Here is a 20,789-nt window from a genome sequence, read left to right as displayed (position 1 = left end):
GTCTTAGACAACTCAGAGTACTGACCAGAGCACATACCCTCCCCAGTGTCCATCACCCAGCCACTCTATCCCTAGCCCCCACTCCCCAGCAACCTTCAGTTTATTTCCTGAGATTAAGAGTCTCTTATGGTTTGTCTCCCTCCCGATCCCATCTTGTTTCATTTTTTCCCTCTCCTCCCCCCACAACCCCCTGTCATACCTCTCAAATATCTCATATCAGAGAGATCATATGATAATTGTCTTTCTCTGATTGATCTATTTTGCTTAGCATAATCCTGTGGGTTTTTTAAAAAGATTTATTTATTTATTTATTTTAGAGAGAGCAAATGCATGAGCTGGGGGTGGGGCAGAGAGAGAGGGAGAGACCCTCAAGAAGACTCCTTGCTGAGCATGGAGCCCGACACAGGGTTTGCTCCCATGACCCTGAGATCATGACCTGAGCCAAAACCAAGAGTTGGATACCCCACTGACTGTACCACCCAGGCACCCCATCTTGTGGATTTTTTATGATACTTCCCAAACTCGTTAATGTTAGTGTGAGATTTCACAAGTGTGGTATTAAAAAAAAAAATTCCCTCCTTTTTATTTCTTAGGGCCAATGATAAATATAGGACAGCAGTTTTGCTCTCTGGGCTGTGCATCTGTCACATGTGATATGATAACTGAAATTTTCTCTGCTCAGTGAAGTGTTAGGAAAAGAGTGATCTTTCTGGAATGGTGCCACAGGGGCAGAGAAATGGGTACAGGCTAGGCTTTGTGAGTTGATTTTAAATCTATTGGGACAGGATGCTGAGGCCTCTCACATCCACATGGGTATTTTGTCTCACAAAACCCTGTTGGGTAGTTATTCTTATTTCTGTTTTCCAGATAAGGAAACTGAGTCACTGAGAGAAGTAGGTTGCCTATGACCACACAACTAGGGAAGGTGCTCAGAACCACGAACACGCCTGGGTCTGTCATGCTCACCAGCCAGTGTTCTTTCTGGTACAAAATGTGTATCAGGCTAGAGTAATCTTAGTATAAAAGAAACAGGAGTGGAAATCTCATTGAATAATCTGTGGAAAGATAGGTAACTACAGTCCCCTTTGTTTTTCCTGCAATCTGATACTATTTTCTCCACCCCAAAGGCGGTGAGTGTGCGGTTGTGATGGGTGTCTGCTCTCCCCTTTCTAGGTTATTTAACTAGGGACACTCAAATTGTAGTTACAGAACACTATGCCGAGACCCGATCACTGTTGGCTTTGTGAATTGGGTGAAACCTGCAGCCATCACTGGGATTTGCTCTTCCCTCTCCCTAGTCTCACCCTTGACCCAAGTGCGTCCAAGGTCTTCAGTGATCCTTGTACCCATGGCTTTTATGTGAGTAGTCAGATCAAGTTGATTCTTATTCCTTCAGGTAGAACAAAAGTCACATAGTTTGTATTTGATGGAAGAGGTGCTTTCAAAAAGAGAAACAGCCATGGGCTTCATTGGGATTGATTGCTGAGTCCCTTGTGCCACCTGTGACAATCTTTTCCGCAGCAGCATCTCCAAAGTGGTTTTTATTAAGCACCTAATTGCTGCTGATCGTTTCTTCCCTCTCTGCCTCGTTAAGCCGAACATCAACAGCACCTTTATCACAAGCCATTATCATATTGTTGATAGCTACTCTGTGACGGCTGCGGTCACTGAACTGGAACCAGCCTCTTCGATCTCAGGGGAATGGAGTTTATAGCTGTCATCAGAAGAGGGGTTTCAACAGAATTTGTGGGACCTGTCACTGAAAAGTGTTTTTGCTCTAATGGATATGCCTTAGGGCTGCAGATTGATGGGTGTATTCAGAGACCCTTCTGTTTTCCCTCGCTGCCTTGACCACCATTTCCCTCTGCAAGACTAATTAATGTCCTGTGTGCACCAGAAATACACACGCTAGGTAGACCATAATGACTTCACACAGAACTCCCTCAGAAAAGGCTGTTTAATGAACGTGGCTTTCAGCAATACTTGTTTTAAGAAGACTCTGAGGACCATGGTGTTTGTTCTTGCCAAGACAAAGGGCCGTGGAGGCCCATTTTTCCAGCTAATTCTGAAGCTTTCACCAAATCCTCTAGCGGCTTTCAAATTCCCTCTGCACAGCAAAGCATTATTAGGAAAAGTGCAATGATCTCCTTGGAATGGTGCCACGGGGCAGAGAAATTGATGTAGGCTAGGCGAGGCCCAAGAGTTTACTGAGGACTCTCGGATCAGGTCATCAGGAGAATACGTGCCTCCGAGCGTCTTTTGGTAGTGGAGTCATTAGTTTAATCAAATCCTCATTGTTATAACAGTAACATCTAACATCTCCTGAACCTTTATTCTACGCCCTGTATTTCATATGTCATGTCAGCCCAGGTCCTCTGGGAAGCAGGTGACAAGACAGAATTGGGGAAAGCCTCAAACCACGATGCTAGTCTGCACCTTTGTGGGTAAGGATGGAAGGGAAGGCAGGACTGCATGACACCTTCAACATGCAGGGCAGTTCTGGAAAGGTCTTCACGGTGCCCGTAAGAGAGCCCCAGACCAAGACTGCCCTGCCCATCAGAGGAGGTCAGACTGGGAGGGAATGGCCTGGCTCTGGTTTCCTAATGCTTGAACTGGCTGCGAGCTGCCGGGAGGAGCCGATCCTAGAGCAGCAGCTGCGGGGGGCTAGCCGGCTTCACAGCAAGGCTGGCAGCGGGTCGGCTCTGGAAGAGAAAAGGACGGGGTGCACCCCGGCTATGGGCACAGATGCATATTTTATTTCATTCTTGCAAGTTGGCCCTTGAATGCGTGTATTCTAGTTGAACTGCGTCAATCTGGAATTGAACTGGCTGGAAGTCCAACAAGGGAGAAGGTGAGCGTGAGGAACGAGGGGGTGGGCAAGAGAAAGGAAGAAAGCTTGGGTTAGTGATTTCCGGCCAGTTCTGCCTGCCATTTGAGCCAAAAAGTGGGCGCCCCAGATGGAGAAAGGGCTGAGGGCTATAAATCCAGAGTCCCCCACTGCCTCTCAGGGTCCATGCGTCTCTCAGGTTGAGAACCTCTTGGTGCTTTGAATTCTTGCCTTAGAGTTAGAGTAGTTACAACTATGTGTTCCTCATACAATGCCTTCCTCAGTGCTAGTCAGCTCTTCCGTTCGATGCTTTAAAAGAAACAGCAAAATTAGTCTATAATTGGTTACTGAATTACGCACTGACTTTAAAACTCAGGTCCCTTGAAAGATGAGTCTGTTGTGATAGCCTCAGTTTGCACAAGGAGAAACTGAGGCTCCGTGAGGGGAATGCAGCCACCAAGTAGCACAGCGCTAAGCAAGTGGGAGAGCGGCAGATCTGCTCTGTGTCTTAGCCACTCCTTTACACAGTCTTCCGGGGCAACTATTTAGTTATGGCAGTTATAATCCCTCCTCTGTGAGGACTGAGTAAACACAGTAGGCGTGAGGGGATAGCTGAGGGCCACCGCATTGTCTGTCCCTGTTCTCCTGAACAGAATTACTGAGCTGTGCATGAAGCAAAATTTACACTTGTTCTAGGAACAGTGCCGAGTTATGGAAATTAAAACAAAAAAAAAAGAGCCTGTCTCTCACATCTGTTACAGGATACAGAATTCTCTCCTCCTCCCATCTTTTTGTTTGTTTGATTTAATAGAAGATGCCAAAACTCTTGAGTCCAAACTGTAGGGCTGATTTAACTGGGATTTTGCATGATCTGAGCTAACTGATCTGACATCATGCATGGGAGGAAAGAATTTTTGTCTGGAATTGGCGTCAGAGGTCATCGGTTCTAAGAAGCAGTCGGCCCCGGTATTTAACATCTCTCCATCAGCAACCCGCGCCCCCCCACCCCCACCCGGCCCATGTGCCAGGCTGTAAAGCGCCCATTTGCTGAGGCATTAGAGGAACCCAGCGGTCTCATGTGTCATGCCTTCCAGGTAACAGGCCTTCTGTAGACCCATTGTGTGTTGCTGAAAGGAGTCACTTTGATGGGACAGTTTGTACTGCTGGCCCTATTCCAGCCCTCATTTCCAGCATGGTTATTCTGCCTTTCTTCTCTACTATTTCTTGTCCAGGCTAAAGCGTAGCTCCCTGCGGGCCAGACAGGGACCAGCAGACCTTGTTGTGGGACATAGCACTGTGGACTTTGTAGGAGGTTTTTAGCCCCTAAATCTTTTCAATTGGACCCACTGTTGTATTGAAGATTACAACTACACTTTTTGCCCCAATCCCAAAGAATGGAGGAAAAGAAGGAGGATGATAGGGTAGAAAGAGACAAAGCAAAACTGAGTGGGAATGCAGAGAATCTGTGTGCTCCTTTCAGTGTGGAGGGTGAGATCCTCCCCTAGCCTCCACCACCCTCCTGTTGGTGGCTGAGCAGAGGTCCACAGCAACTGGGGAAGGAAAGGGACAGCAAGCAGCCCACACTGGGCCCTCCTGTGTTACTCCTGGGGTTGGGGGTGAGCGTGCCGGAGTGGTGTATGCTGGTTTTGCAAAGCGGGTAAGCCTCGTTGGAACGGCACCTTTGTACTTCTCCAACAAGCCCCCTTCCCCTTCCACCAGCACCCAAGTCATGTGTCCACAACTATCAGCTGAGCTACCCGGACCATACAGGGCATAAATGAGTCTACAAAGAATAGGAGGGTCCTCCCACATGGCCCTTGCAGACAAAGGGCCCATCCCACTCTTCTGTGATTCATTTATATGAGAAACTTAACTTTATTTTCTGAATATTTTATTCATCTGGAAAGAGAGTGGATACCATTTCATGGTGTCTGGTCTAGGAAGAAAGGAGTGTGACACATCTGGGACATTGTTGGAGGTACTGTCCTTCCTAAATGACCCACATAGGACCACATCATACCAGAGGAAGCAACAATCATTCTTAATAAGACAGGGCAAGCGTGGCAGCCCAACAGGTGCCGTGCTAAGTCCTTTACGTGCCTTGTCCTGTCTTACACTCACAGGCACTTTCCAGCGCTAACATCTTCTGTCCCACTTTACAAAGAGGAAAGTGCAACCCCGAAAGAAAGAATAAGTGACTTGACCTAGGTCACCCAGTCCACTGACAGAGCTGGAATTCAAACCAGCAAATTCTCCTGGTCAACGAGGAGACGTGTGGGGTGACGGCAGAAGCGAGTGTGGAATTTTCGTAAAGGAGAGAAAAAGAAGATGCCTGGGACCTGAGGGGCAGCTCCAAGATGTGTGAGAACGTGACCTGAGGATTAAAAATTGTGTTGAAAACACAGGACCAGGTTTCCCATGTACTCTGTGGGGTTCATGTAGGAATCAAGCTAGAACTGGAGTCAAAAGTCATAACGTGCCGTAAAGAAGTGTGTATCACAAGGGCTACTTTTTGGAACATGAACCGATCAACGTTCCTTAAATGGCAGGATTTTCCTCCCTAAACTACCAGGCATGTGGCGCGTGAGAAGAGATAAATAGTTCATCAGGAGCAAGTGAGCTTTTGGGAGGGAGGGGTTGCTTGGGGGCAGGTTCCCGGCACACTGCTGCAACCCGAGAAATGGATCACAGCGAAGGTACCAGCCTCCCCAGCTCCTGAAAACTTCATTGCACAGTTGCTGGGTGGGCATCGTGATGCCACTCCCAGCAGCCCTGCTTTCTTTTCCCTCCCCTCCATCCTCTACATTTCCAAACTGTGATCCAAAATGTCTAAAGAGTTCTGGAGCAGATACCTATGAATGTCTTTGAACCCCAGAAGCAGTCCTGCGATACCGATGTGCTGCGAACCTGGGCACTAATAGGAGACAGCTGCAGTGAGAAGGTTTTAATAACGCGGAGTAAACAAGGCATTAGCAGTGAACTGTGGACACACTGACAGTCACGTTCCAGTGACTCCGAATTCAGTGACAGAGGTGTTTGGAGTTACGGGAGACTGGGGGCTTGCCTCCAGTTTGAGTTTGGCAGATGTGGCTCCGTGTTCCCATCATGACACAAGCTCTGAGGCCTTTTTTGCTTTGACAGAGGCGACCATTGGTGGTGAGCCAGGAGTGAAGATGTCAGCTTCCTGATTTCAGGGCAGTTTCTGTGAAGGTACCATCCACTCTGTCCTGTGGCTTTGCCCCGAATGACACCCTCTGTCAGCCTACAAATTATGAATGCAAATAAACAAGGGTTTGCCTTCTGATGAGATCGAAGTGAGATGCGAAAGGTCCATCTGAGTGTGTAGAAAATGGATAAGGTCACCTTGGTGTTTGGTTTCTGCAACTTAGTGACATTTTGCAGTGGATAGACTTTGAAGGGTGGACAGTGGCTTAGTAAAAGAACGTGGGTGGGTTGTGGGAAAGAACGTGGGTGGGTTGTTGCTTGGATCAGACGTTCATACATCACACAGATGAGGGTTCTAGGCACTGGGTGGAGGGTAGTGAAAAGCAGACACAATGCCACCTTCATGGACATCTCACCCAGTCTCCTGTATTTATGGACTGTCAGCTCCCAAATGTGTGTCTTCCGTTCTGCACTTCTGTCTCCAGGTTCACATCCCCCGTCTGTCCAGGAGTGGGGATAGATGTCATGTGGACTTCTAATAGACATCCTGAACTAAGCATGTCCAAAACTGAAGGAATACACCCCAGCCCCAGTCCCAGTCAGCTCCTCTTGAGTCAACCTGGACTCTTGCATGTTCTCTCACTCACATTCCATTTCCAATGCATAAGCAAAATCTATTGACTCGATGTTTAGAAGATGATCATTACTTAGCACCTCTACTCCTACTCCCGGAGCCACCATCGCCTCCCCAGTGTATGACTGCAGTAGCTTCTAACTGGCCTCCTGGTAACACTCCCTCCCATACTTCACTCAAACGAAAAGGCACAAGTCTGTTCAAAATGGCTTTGCAGCATCCCCTCATCACCCGTGGAAGATCTCCTCCCTTCCATCACTGCGAGAATCACTCTTGCCAACCCCACTCTAGTCATATTAGCCTCCTTGCTGTTTCTGGAACACATCAGGCATGCTTCTGCCACCGAAAGCCTGGAACGCGCTCCCCTCCAGATACACAAATTATTTTGCTCCCTCTCTACCTTCAAGTCTGTGCTTATATGCCATCTTCGTGGGGAGGACTCAGACTACTGAGAGAATTTAGCACTTGCTGGTGTGAGAAGTCCTTGTATCCTTTCCCTGCTGTATTGTCCTCCATAGTGATCTTAACACCATCTGACCTACCACTGTTTATTTGCTCACTCATTTATAGTCTCTCTCCCCCTTCTAGAATGTAAGGCAGTTGGGCAAAGATTCTGTTTGTATCACTGCTGTATCCCCAGCACCTTGAACAGTGTTCAGCACAGAGCAGACATTGAGCAAATATTGGGGAGTAAATAGATGAATGAATGCCTACAGTGGACAAGCTAGTGGTACACGTAGCCAATAAGCCAGGACACAGACAGCTAGAGCAAAGAGGGAAGGAAGAAGTTGAAGTGATAGAAGAAATGGGCATTTGGGGGAGGGGTGGAGACACCTCCTGAGAGGGGTTCAGGAAGTTTCTAGCAGAGGGATTCTTTTTTTTTTTAATTTATTTTTATTTGTTTATTTACAGTATAACAGTGTTCATTGTTTTGGCATCACACCCAGTGCTCCATGCAGAACGTGCCCTCCCTATTACCCACCACCTGGTTCCTCAACCTCCCACCGCCCCCCCGCCCCTTCAAAACCCTCTGGTTGTTTTCAGAGTCCATAGTCTCTCATGGTTCATCTCCCCTTCCAGTTTCCCTCAACTCCCTTCTCCTCTCCATCTCCCCATGTCCTCCATGTTATTTGTTATGCTCCACAAATAAGTGAAACCATATGATACTTGACTCTCTCTGCTTGACTTATTTCGCTCAGCATAATCTCTTCCAGTCCCGTCCATGTTGCTACAAAAGTTGGGTATTCATCCTTTCTGATGGAGGCATAATACTCCATTGTGTATATGTACCACATCTTCCTTATCCATTCAGCCGTTGAAGGGCATCTTGGTTCTTTCCACAGTTTATAGCAGAGGGATTCTTAGCTGTGACCTGAGGGATGGAAAAAGCACTCCCTGCTGTAAGAAAACAGAGTTGAGAGAGGAGTGTTTCAGAGGGGCATAGTGTGTGTAGGAAGGCCTGGGTCATGAGAGGGGTTGGCAAGTTTGAGAAATAGCATAGTAAGCAAGAAGACTGATGCTGTTGGAGAGGTCAGGCCAGCACTAGCTACATCAACAAGGTCTTGTAAAGAGAGTGGGTTTTATTTTAAGCACAAGGCCGATCCAGCGAAGGACAACCAAAATCAAGTCTTAAAATGAATCTACGGCAGTAGAAATTGGAACAACAGTGGCAGTGAAAGGTGGCGATTGGCTGAGAGGGGGCCTGAGGGAAATTTCAGGGACTTGGTGGCTACATGGGTATTATACGTGGAAGATCTGGGCATTTCACTGCATGCAAATTTTACCTCAATAAAAATAATATATCATCAATGATGTCATCAAGACAAGAAAAACTACCCAAAAAACTACACCAGAATTGTGATATCCATACATATATTGTGACACGTGTAAGTCAGCCTGTATCAAGGCTGTGTCTTTGGCTCCTTGTAGCCCATGCATAACGTCCGGAGTCATGCTTCAAGGAGGTCCTGGGTACATTCAGGTAAGGTGTCTTAGGGGAAAAAAGGTGAGTCCAGAATGACTAAGCTTGAGTGGGGAGAAGGGTTCTGTATGGTTTGGTCTCATCCTGCAGGACGACTCTGTCAAGACCGGTGACCAAGAGGTAAAAGAAATCAGCCCCTTCACACCCTCACACCCACTGACATTGGGACCCTTGAGTGGAAGGATGTGCCCAAGGATCCGAGTGAGATGAAGCTTAGCTGAGCTCCCCTCTGGCTGGAGCTCTACTGGGTGGTTATGTCCACTCCATGTATACATTTATAGATCTTTGTTTGGGTTTGTTCCATAGACAGAAATGGTGTCGGGCCTGGCAGCACGCCACGTAGGTACCCATTCCCACTCATCCTGAGTGGCCTTCAGCCCCAGGAAACTTCAACACTTCATAGCTGTGCGACTGTTTATATCTGGGTTGCTAACTGTCCAGCCTTCTGTGGTGTGTCTTTGGGAGTCAGCATCACCCACCTGCCGGGAGAGTGCTGAGGGTGCTAGATGAAGACAGATGGTTGGGTTTTTACTGCCTCAAGGTATAGGGGCATGAAGCAGAACAACAACCCTCTGGGAGGTTCTTGAGAATGTCTAAACGTAGATGTATAATTGCTAAGGGCTATTGGTTCCCACACTGAGCCCTCATCCCAAAAAAGGTCTTTTGACAGCTATTCTTCCATTCATTCACTCGTTTTTTCGTTCTTTCATTCATTCATTCACAATTAATTCCAAGAAGGACACAGTATTATGAACTGGTTACATTTTACGGGGGTGGGTGGGGTAGGGAGAGCCGTGGAGTGAAGGACGGTGTCTTTACATCTCCCCCTTGCTTCTCTTTGGCTCCTTCCTCTACAATCTCTTCTTCATCCAGATAAAGGTCAAGCATCCTTAGACTTTGCACAACAAGCCTCATGTGACTAGGCTTCTCTATGAGTAGGTTCTCATTACTTTGTTCCCTCAGGGGAATAAGTAACTGTCAGCAACAGCTTCAGCAACAGGTGCTTCAGGAAGAGATTTCTTCAACGGCATTATCCATTCCCATAATTTGAGCAGAAAGTTAAGCTGGGTTCAGTCCAAGGTACTGAGCATATTGGTTGTGTACCAAACAAACATTTTTGAGCCTTCTGTTGAACAAGCACGTGTTACAGTTAAAATGTGCCAGGCACGGAGCTATGTACTTATGGATGCTAACATTTATTCCTCCTAACAACCCATTTTACAGATGGGGAAATGAAGATGTGAATAGTTTAAGTAGTCACTCAAGACACATGACAGGCAAATGGCAAGGCCAGATTTAAACTCAGGTGGGCTTATTCCAGAGCCCTTGCTCTTAACCACTAGGCTGTGCCCTTCTCCTTTGGTCAATTCTGCCAGAGCCTCAGTTTTAGGCCAGTGGCCAGCCTCCCTTCATGATTTAAATACATCCTAAATCCTATTCGTTCCAGCCAGTCTGGCCATCACACTCCCCTTACCAGGGAAGGTTTAAAATGAATATGCTATTATTTCTGGCCAAAAAGTGTGAGGATATACTTTCTTGGGGAGGAGGGGGTCTGAGAGTGCATGGAAAGGAGTATATTGGGGTTCTTTGTTTAAGGTGGTTTATGGAGATTTTTGGTTACTTGTAGCTGAAACTTTCCTAGGTGATATAGATGCTAAATTAAGATACATTTTCTAACAGGAATATTGGCATAGAAATATAGTTGTTTAGTTATTGGATTATATTTTCAAGACAGCTTCTTGTCCACTTTCATATAAAAGTTTGAATTCTAAGAAACAAGCCAGTGCTTGTGATATGCACAAATGACAGTATTTGGGGCTTGCCTCTAAGAACTAACAATGAAAATGTACAATGCTGGGTAGTTCTGGTTTAGTATAAACCTGGTCTGTTATTGAGTATCCATGTTCAGATGTTATCGAGAATTTGGTCCTTTGAGTCTATCAGAGCATTAGATCCCAACAAAATAACGCTCCTAGAAATTCTTCTTCCTGTATTGGAAACTGCTTATTCTACACCACTGTATTCTGTCTTTCCTTCTCTAAGTTAAATTTTAGTTAGTTAGCATACAGTGCGATATTGGTTTCAGGAGTAGAATTCAGTGATTCATCCCTTACACACGACACTCAGTGCTCAACACAAGAGCCCTCCTGCACACCCCTCACCCATCTAGCCCATCCTGTACCTCCCTCCCTCAACTCTCTGTTTGTTCTTCATCGTTAAAAGTCCCTTATGTTTTCCCTTCTTCTCTCTCTTTCATTTGTTTTCTTTCTTAAATTTCACATAAGAGTGAGATCATATGGTATTTGTCTTTCTCAGACTGAATCATTTCTCTTAGCATAATACACTCTAGCTCCATCCACATCATAGCAAACGTCAAGATTTCATAGTTTTTGATGACTGGGTAATATCCACATTGTGTATATACACCACATCTTCTTTATCCGTTCATCAGTCAGTAGACATTTTGGCTCTCTCCATAGTGTGGCTATTGTTGATAATGCTGCTATAAACATTGGGATGCATGTACCTCTTCCAATCTGTGTTTTTGTGTCTTTGGATACATACCTAGTAGTGCAATTGCTGGGTCATTAGGTAGTTCCTTTTTTTTTTTTTTTTTTTTAAGATTTTATTTATTTGACAGAGAGAGATCACAAGTAGACAGAACAGTAGGCAGAAAGAGAGGGGGAAGTAGGCTCCTTGCTGAGCAGAAGGCCCGATGCGGGTCTCAATCCCAGGACCCTGAGGTCATGACCTGAGCCAAAGGCAGAGGCTTAATCCACTGAACCACCCAGGCGCCCCTCATAAGTTAGTTCTATTTTTAACTTTTTGAGGAGCCTCCATGCTGTGTTCCAGAGTGCATTCCCACCAACAGTACAAGAGGGTTCCCCTTTCTCCACATGCTCACTAACACCTTTGTTTCTTGTGTTGCTGATTTTAGCCATTGTGACAGATGTGAGGTGATATCTTATTGTGGTTTTAATTTGTATTTCCCTGATGATGAGTGATGTTGAGTATCTTTTCATGTGTCTCTCAGCCATCTGGATGTCTTCATTGGGAAATTGTCTATTCATGTCTTCTTCCCATTTCTTGACTGGATTATTTGTTTTTTTGGGGTGTTGAGTTTGATAAGTTCTTTATAGATTTTGGAGACCAACCCTTTATCAGGTATGTCATTTGCAAATATCTTCTCCATTCCGTAGGTTGCCTTTTAATTTTGTTGATTGTTTCCTTCACTGTGCAGAATTTTTTTATCTTGATGAAGTCCCAATAGTTCATTTTTGCTTTTATTTCCTTGCCTCTGGTGATCTGTCTAGCAAGAAGTTGCTATGGCTGAGGTCAAGGAAGTTTCTACCTGCATTCTCTAGGATTTTGTCTCACATTTAAGACTTTCATCCATTTTGAGTTTATTTTTGTGTGTGGTGTAAGAAAATGGTCCAGTTTATTCTTCTTCATGTTGCTGTCCAGTTTTCCCAACACCATTTGTTGAAGAGAGTTTTTCCATTGGATATTCTTTCCTGGTTTGTCGAAGATTAATTGACCATATAGTTGAGGGTCCGTTTCTGGGTTCTCTATTCTGTTCCATTGACCTATGTGTTTGTTTTGGGGCCAGTACCATACCATATATAGAAACATAGAAATCCAGAATCATGATGCCTCCCATTTTGTTTTTCTTTTTCAGGATTGCTTTGGCTATTTGGGGTCTTCTGTGTTTCCATAAAATTTTAGGATTGTTCATTCTAGCTCTGTGAAAACTGCTGGTGGTATTTTGATAGGGATTGCATTAAATGCATAGATTGCTTTGGGTAGTATAAACATTTTAACAATGTTTGTTCTTCCAATCCATGAGCATGGAATGCTTTTCCTTTTTTTTTTTTTTTTTTTTGGTGTTTTCTTCAGCTTCTTTCATAAGTGTTCTATAGTTTTCAGGGTACAGTTCTTTTACCTCTTTAGTTAAGTTTATTTCTAGGTATCTCATTCGTTTTGGTGCAATTGCAAATGAGATCAATTCCTTGATTTCTTTTTCTGCCACTTTGTTATTGGTGTATAGAAATGCAACAGATTTCTGGACATTGATTTCATATCCTCCAACTTTGCTAGATCCATGTATGATTTCTAGCAATTTTTGGGGGGAGTCTGTTGGATTTTCTACATAAAGTATCATGTCATCTACAAATAGTGACAGTTTGGCTTCTTCCTTGCTGATTTGGATGCTTTTTATTTTTTCTTGTTGTCTGATTGCTGAGCCTAAGAATTCTAGTACTATGTTAAATAGTATTGGTGAGAGGGGACATCCTTGTCTTATTCCTGACTATAAGGGAAAGGCTCCCAGTTTTCTTCACTGAAGATGATATTAGCTGTGATTCTTTTGTATATGGCCTTTATGACGTTTGGGTATATTCCATCTATCCCTACTTTGTTGAGGGTTTTTATCAAGAATGCGTGCTATATTTTGTCAAATGCTTTTTCTGCATCTATTAACAGAATTATATGGTTCTTATCCTTTCTTTTATTAATGTGTACACCACTTAATTCTTCATGGTTGGGAGATTTTTATGTTTTTCAGGAGTCAGAATTCTCTAATTATACCAATAGTAAGTTGACTAGGAAAACAACAGAAATGGTTGGCAATTTTAAAGTGATTGGCTTTTTGTTTTGTTTTCTAATGGCCCATTAAAAAGTCTTCGGAACATTAAAAAAGTGTTAACTCAAAGCTGCCATTTAATTGAACTTTTGATTTCTAGTGTATGCAAGGTTCAAAATATTAAAGTGTCTGACACAGAAGACTTCAGTGATAAATGTGATTCTTTTGAGTTTTGTCACTCTCTAATTCATCATGAACATATCTAGTACAATACACACCAAAGTTTTTCACATATTTCTTGAATGAAAACAAGAGTAAAGGGGAGATTTTGCTATTGCTTCATATATCCTTGGTTTTAATGTAAGTTCTATAGTTATGCCCCCCCCCATATATATGTTTGGACATATACATCTCACTATTCTAAATGTAAAGCTGAGCAAAGAAAAAGCATCTTGTTCTGGAAGCCATGCAGGGAAGGACAGATGTCTTAGTCTTAATACTTAAATAGTCCTTCTTGAAAATCATCTTGATTTTTACATGAAGATGATGTCAGAGTTGTGAAATATATCTACATTGTAATTAAAAGTTATAAACTCATACTGATAATACAATATAACAAATGTCATGATGCCGAGTGATTCCATGTCAGCACAGTGGGGTTATTACCTTCCCAAAGGTATTTGGAAATGTCTGATGACATGTTTAATTGTCCCAGCTTGGATGAGGGAGGGTACTGTAGTGGGTAGAAGCCAGGGATACTGCTAAACATCCTACAGTGCTCATGACAGCCCCCCACCCAAAAAATCACCTAGCCTAACACGTCACTAGTACTGAAGTTGAAAAGTCTTGAGTTAGCAAAATAGGTGCCTGTGGAAATTCTTCCCAACTTAGAGTAACATTCTTACTAATTGAATAAGTGAGAATTCTCTAAGGCAAACAGAATGTTTCTAGAACAATCCTCATGGCAAGCTCATTAAAGTAGACTATCACCAATCATTCATGTTGGCTAAAGTTTGCCCTTGAAACTGATCCATGGGCCAGCTACATCAGTCGCTGTTGAGAGCTTGTTAAAATGCAACAGCCCTACTCCAGACCCGCTGAATCAGATTCTGCATTCTTAGTCAGATCCCTGGATGAGTCCTACACACAGTGAAATTTGAGAATCACTGGGTAAGAGGACTGTGTATCTACACCTCACCTCCAAAGCTGAGCTGTGCCTGGAAACAGGCCAAGAGCTCCACTTCCTAGGAATAAGAAACAAGGTTAGAAAGCCTCCCTCTCACAGGTGTGAGGTAGAAATTACCCCATGCAAAAGTTTCCTGTTAACTGTTTCCATTGCTCCTTTTAGGCTTTTCTCCACAGGTCAGCAATTACAAGGAGAGTGAGGCGGTAACTAGTTTACTGTGGTGATCACTTTGTAATGTATATAAATGTTGAATCACTATGTCGTACACCTGAAACTAATATAATATTGTATGTCAACTACACTTTCATTAAAAAAAGGAGACTGAGAAATTCATCAAAGCACACTGAATTTTAATATTAAAATTAACACAGGATTTGATACAGATCTGCTATCACCAAATGTGAGTTACTGATTCCAAAAATACTTTTCCAGTTTCATCCTAAAATCCCTTTGGGTAACTGTGACCTATGTTTGTGGGGCTAACATATAAAAATCCTTTCAGTTAAGCTCCGTAGAGGAAAAAGCAAAACATTCTCCATCCTTTTTTTAAAAGTTGCTCCACAATCTAAGGAATCCTGATTCTAATATGAAGTAGCAAGATGTAAATAACGACATGTAAATTTCTACTAGATGAAATGCTAGTGCTTGCTAAGTGTTTTAAGGAAATATTTTAAAGAAACATAAAGGTGATTTGAGGACAGGGGTGGGAAGGAAACATTATTTTTTAATCTCAAAGAAAGAAAAAGGACTTGTCTTAGTTGAAAAATTAAAGGCATTTTAGAGCTAAAGATACTAAAGCAATCTTTCTTCTAATGAGAAGAACTTATATATAATAGAATAGAGGTTCTCATAGTAGAAAATTTTTACTTGAACAAAAGAGTAAGGACAGATAGCTTGCGAAGTCCCAGGACTAAATTCAGTAAAGACGCTGCGGATCCCAGAGTGTACAGAACAGGAAGGTCTGTTAAGATACTTGCCCACATGAAGAGTTCCCAAACAATCTTCCTGGGACTTCCACAGAATGAACTGGGTTTCACAGACGATTAGGCTTGGGAAGCATAATGTCAAACAAGGTTTTAGATCTTTACTAGAAGTCTTTTCAAAGCTTTCAATACGCTCATGAAGGTTATGAATCTCTAAGATACCATAGACCACATTGCCAAGACATATTTTCATAGATTCATTTCAAAAAGTTGTTTGACACAACTTTGAGAAATGACAGCGCATGTTGTTTACTAACAGTAGCAGCAGGGGTGCTGTCATACATTGCCTTGCTCAGTTATAGTTTCGTCGAGGCCAACGTAGATACATCTGTGACCCAGAGAGTAAAGGGTCCAATTCCTTATGGGTCGTAGGATCTGTAGGACAAATAACGTGGGGCCTGCTAGAATGTGGAATTAGGAAGATTCGTGAACCAGCCCCAGGAAGGACCAGCCACGAAGCAAGGAAAGCCTGAGAAACGAATGAGCAGAAAGCTAAATTTGGGCTGAGAAATTCTACACCTGACACTCACATCCTCCATGTGAGGCTTTTATCCCTCAGTAGTTGTGTGTCCCACAGGGCCTAGCAGTGTGTACCCTGTGGTGGTCACAGGGAAGGAGAACTTGGTGCAAGGCTTCAGCCCACAGTGGGCTCATCTTTGAAAGCACATTCATCATTTTGGAACATTTGGAAGGAAGTTTGCCAGAAGGCTCAGGAGAGGGATTTCACCAAAGGAAGTTCCAGTTGGGGGTAGTAGCCTGTGAAGTCCTGTCTGTCCCTGGGGTCAGCTCAGAAAGAGTCAGAGAATAGCCTTATGAGAGAACATCTGAGAGCCAAGAAAGAGAGTGACAGATGGAAGCAGAAAATGCACCGCCAGGTGGCTCAGAAGGAAGCTCAGCAAATAAAAGCCGCTGAAAGAATTGAAAGGGGGAAATGCATTCCAAGTGCAAATGCATTCAAGTTTGCACAGGAATGGGAACTCTGAATTTATGTAAAACCTGCATGGTAAGGTAGAAACAGGAATATTCTGTTCATTGTCTTGGTGTGACTTTTCTGGTTATTGATTGCTTCCCATGCGCCCAGCTCCGAGCTAATAATTACTCAGCAGGGCACGGTCCTGCACTCACGGAGCTCACAATAACGAACAAAACATTTAATTTTGTCTTTGGATAAGCGAATCAAAAGAAACAGAGCACTGCGAGAGGGCTGACTAAAGCGGTGGTGGAAACGTAATTTAGACAGAACGTTGAGATTTGAAGGAGGAGGAAGGCGGTCACTTAAATAGGTAAAGCCACAGCATTTTCAGCCAATGAGAAGGGCCCCAAGGTGCAAAAGATCCTGGTGCCTTTGAAAAAAGAGAGCAGTGTGGCCGGAGCAGAGTCAACAGGAGAGAAGGCAGGGGGAGGCGAGGTTGGAAAGATGGAGAGGAGCTGGATCAAACGGGGCGTGGCAAGCCATGACAGGATTCCCTTCCAGATATAGGGCTCTGGATTGTATTCCACGCACAGCAACAAAGTAATGTCTTGTGAGGGAAATGGATTAAAGCGATGCCACAGCAGAGAGAAGTAAGGAGGTTGTTGCATGGTCCTGGCAAGAGCTGATGGTGGCTGGAGCTACAGTAGCTGTTGGATTTTTATTTGTTTACTTTTCATGTGTGGCTCTTTCTCTTTTAATAGAAAAGAAGGGCCTTTGTACTGGTTTCCAGTTTAGCTTCTGTGATCCCACCAGCCACCTGATGGTAGAGTGTGTATTGCAGGGGAAATAATGGCGGAATTGGCTGCTGGAAGAGGATGGTCTGGGATACCCTGGGACACAAGATCATCCCTCCCAGCCTCTGTTCATGCCCTCTCTTCTCTCCCATCTATGGAAATGGATTATCCGTCCCCATATGGTGAGCTAAAGCTACATCTGTCTCCCTCATCTTCGTACACATTTGGCACTTAACTAGTATTCTGTAAATGTTTCCTGAATGGAATAAACTGGGTAATGGAGTGACCCCTGTGTGTGTGAACTAAATCTTTGACCATGGCTAGCTCTAAGATGAGGAGATATTCTGGATTATTTAGTCAGACAGAACTTGCTGATGAATAAGTGAGAATCTATGCAGTGTGATTTTTACAGCCCTGTAATGATACCACTTGATTTTCTCCTTTGACATGCCTCCTTTCTGCTGCCTAAAATTTGCTATTAGAAATTCATTCCTCTGATATGAGGTTGTATCCCTTATCGAAACACAAATATCCTGAGATAACATATGAGCCTTATCAATTGTCCTGGGCTTCCATGAATCTACCGTATCTTTTCTTGAGAGAAAGCAGATTTCCATGAGAGGAGGATGAAACAAAGTAGGAAGGAGCTCCTTGTGGAGAAAATGCACTCCTTGGGATGGATGGGAGCATGAAGTAAAGAGTGAGAAAAGAGGACAGTTTCTAAAAATTCACACTCTTTGGCTCAACAATTCCACTAACCTAAAAAATAATGTTATACATGGGGCCAAGATTTATGTCCTATGATATTCACTGCAGTAGTACTTGCAACGAAAAAAGGGGAGGCAACAAGATGTCCGCTGATGGGGGCACGGGATAAAGAAACGTGATATGGCTATACAGAGCAAGTTTGTGCTGCAATTCAAATTATGTTTCTGGAGAATTCTTAATAGCATGGGATGACTGTCCAAACAAAAATGCATGGTTGTCTGTGTGTTCATGTATACCATACATCTACAGTGTAATTTCAAATATCTGAAAGATAGATCTAGGTAGAAAAGACTGACTAGATCTATATGTACATATATATATTGGTGAAAGTTGCATCAGCAGTGATGGGTCACTTTGGTGATATTTATTTTCTTTTGAAAACTTTCTATTATTTTCCAGAATAAAAAATAAATATGAATTATTAGAGGATGTATTATTTTTAATATCTCTGTATAAACATTGTTTCAAAGGAGAGATTGCCCCAAATATCACGGCTTTCTTTGTGGCCTCTGGGCAGGTGTTGGTAGGTCTCACGTACATTACAGGTCCCACTGACCTTTTCAGAACAGCTGCCTTTGCCTCCTTAGGAGCAATTTTTAATATACTGGCCAAATTACTGCATCTACTTCTGGAAAAAAATCTGGATGTTTGACTAAACTTGAATCTGTGGGACAGTTTTTCAGAACTGAGTCTTGTCTGATGTTCCTCATGCCTCAGGGACCTATTCCTATTAGGGAGGAGTTGGTGGTTATGGGGGAAGGAGGCCTGAAGCGTGTCTACATTCATCAGCAAAAGAACCGTTATATCATTTGCACAGCATTTGAAATTCGGCTCCCTGGCACTTGGCTGAAATGAGTGCAGGCTGGTGGCACTGTAATTTGGCTTCTGTCTGGAGGTGGTTGCTCTTTTAGGCCACTTAGCTCTGGCAGAGATCAATTTAAATTGTGAAACAATGAGGAAATGCACAGGTTCCAGGCAACAGCATAATCCCCGCATTGTACCAGCCATAATATGCTCCTGCAAGGTGTTTCCGTGACTGAACTTCTTGCTAAAGTGCAAACATGGTACAGAATAGTGGAAATCATCTTTTAAAAAGACGTTGGTATTCATTTCCATTTTCTTCCTTTCTCCTGGGGGTGGATATAGTTCTACTGGGGTCTTTTATGTTCAATTAAATGATAATTTCTGCAACACAAGAAATAAGTTTATTGCTAAATTAATTGCAATGCAGTAAAACAAGTTCCCTAACTCCTTTCCTAAATTATTTAATGTAAAAAAAAAAAAAGAAGCTGATCTTTGTAATGAGTTATCTCTTTTTCAAAATACAGAAAGTTTCATTTATATGTTAAAAAGTATAGTTGGCATCTTATTTAATTCTGTAGCTTATTAATCTATTAATGTAATTTATTTTGATCACCAAGTTGTTCAGATTTAACCAGGAGAAAAAAATATGTATGGGAGGATAGAGCTATATATGTAGATCACCTGGTCTCAATCAGGGGAGATTTTGCCCCTCAGGAGATGTTTGGCAGTGCCTTGTGACTTTTTTGGTTTCCACATCCCAGGGTTGAGGGATGGGTGATGGGAAAATTTTATTGGCATCAGTTGAGTTGAAGCCAAGTATGCTACTAAGCATCCTGTAACATATTCACAGAATTATCTGGCCCAAAATGTCAGTGACACCAAGGCAGAGAAACCTTGGTGTGTATAGATAGATGGGGGAATGGGCATGTGAACGTGGTGCACCAACGTCAAGGTGAAGGGTATATGGGAATTTTGTACTGCTTTTGCAACTTTTTAAAAAAGTTTTCTTTAATATCTTCTTTAATAAGACATTACAGTACATAACCGAGCCCCTAGTATGTCAGTTAAACATGGGGATGTAGATCCATAGGAAGCAGAGAGGAAACAAATGTAATCTTAACCCCATTCCTTTTGGCAAATAACGGAAATACAGAATACAAATGGACCAATTCTCTCTCAGTGTCTCAGATTTTATAGTCTTTGAAGACACCGTAACAGTTTTATAATGAACTTTGCTGTGATCTGTTAAAGGATCTTCAAATTTAATAATGGGGATGCTCAAGAATTGTAGTTTTCCTTAGAGCAAATTTAACTCACACATAATAAAAAGGGACTGTACTAATACTCCTTATATGAAGTATGAGAATTAATGTCTTATGCAAGACCAATGCAACTATTTTCCTATCACTGAGATATAAAGTTAAATGTGGTGTCTTCAGCTGCTTATAAAAAAGGGTTAAATACCAGAACAAAAAGTTTTTATTTTGAATTACAGTCAGCAAAAATGAAAAAACAAACAAAAAACCCCCAAAACTTGTGAATGGTTTTTAAATGATTTGTTACTAAATGTAAACATACATAGGGTCAAAGTGCTTTTAAAAACCTTTAAATTGTAATTTAACCAGAACTTACTAATACCCACCACAAACAATCAGGCAAATTCTAATGTTCTGGTAGCAGTATATTAGGAAATAACAGATATTAAATCTGAAACTTGGGAAATTAAATACATGGAAAAAAAACTATTTTAAAGGAAGAATAGAAGTTGCTAAGAAACTATCACCACTGAAGCTTTTCCTTATAAATATCTTCCTTGAAACTTACCGTGAAATCAAACAAGGTGGGCAGAATGTGCATAGCTACAAAACAAATGCAGTGATGAATTACAGCGGAGAGAGGGAATGCATTTTGTAATCCACAGGATCAGATTTGTGGATACAGATTTCCCTGTAAGTCTGATGTTATTTCAAAATTAAAAAGAAAAATTGTTCAGTGGGTACAATTGCAGTTTTGGTCTTAATGCCCTAATGAATCTGCATCTTAGAGGCAGGAAGTGTCTTGTTCTTTGTTGGGAGAGTAAGTTGAGCTCAGTCATTGACCATGACCTCTTTTGCCCTAGTCTTCAGGGCAAGGAGGGAAATTGGCAGAGGTC

General features: G+C 42.7%; 1 protein-coding gene across 4 annotated transcripts in view; it reads left to right on the top strand.

The window, feature by feature from the left end:
* NEK11 (NIMA related kinase 11) overlaps positions 1-20,789 on the top strand; it is a 247,732-nt gene that overhangs the window by 155,563 nt on the left and 71,380 nt on the right. The window lies entirely within an intron of this gene.

The sequence above is a fragment of the Meles meles genome, chromosome 4 (assembly GCF_922984935.1).
Source record: "Meles meles chromosome 4, mMelMel3.1 paternal haplotype, whole genome shotgun sequence".
NCBI lineage: Eukaryota > Metazoa > Chordata > Mammalia > Carnivora > Mustelidae > Meles > Meles meles.
Note: the sequence above shows the minus strand (reverse complement) of the source record. Positions and strands in the feature narration are given on the sequence as shown.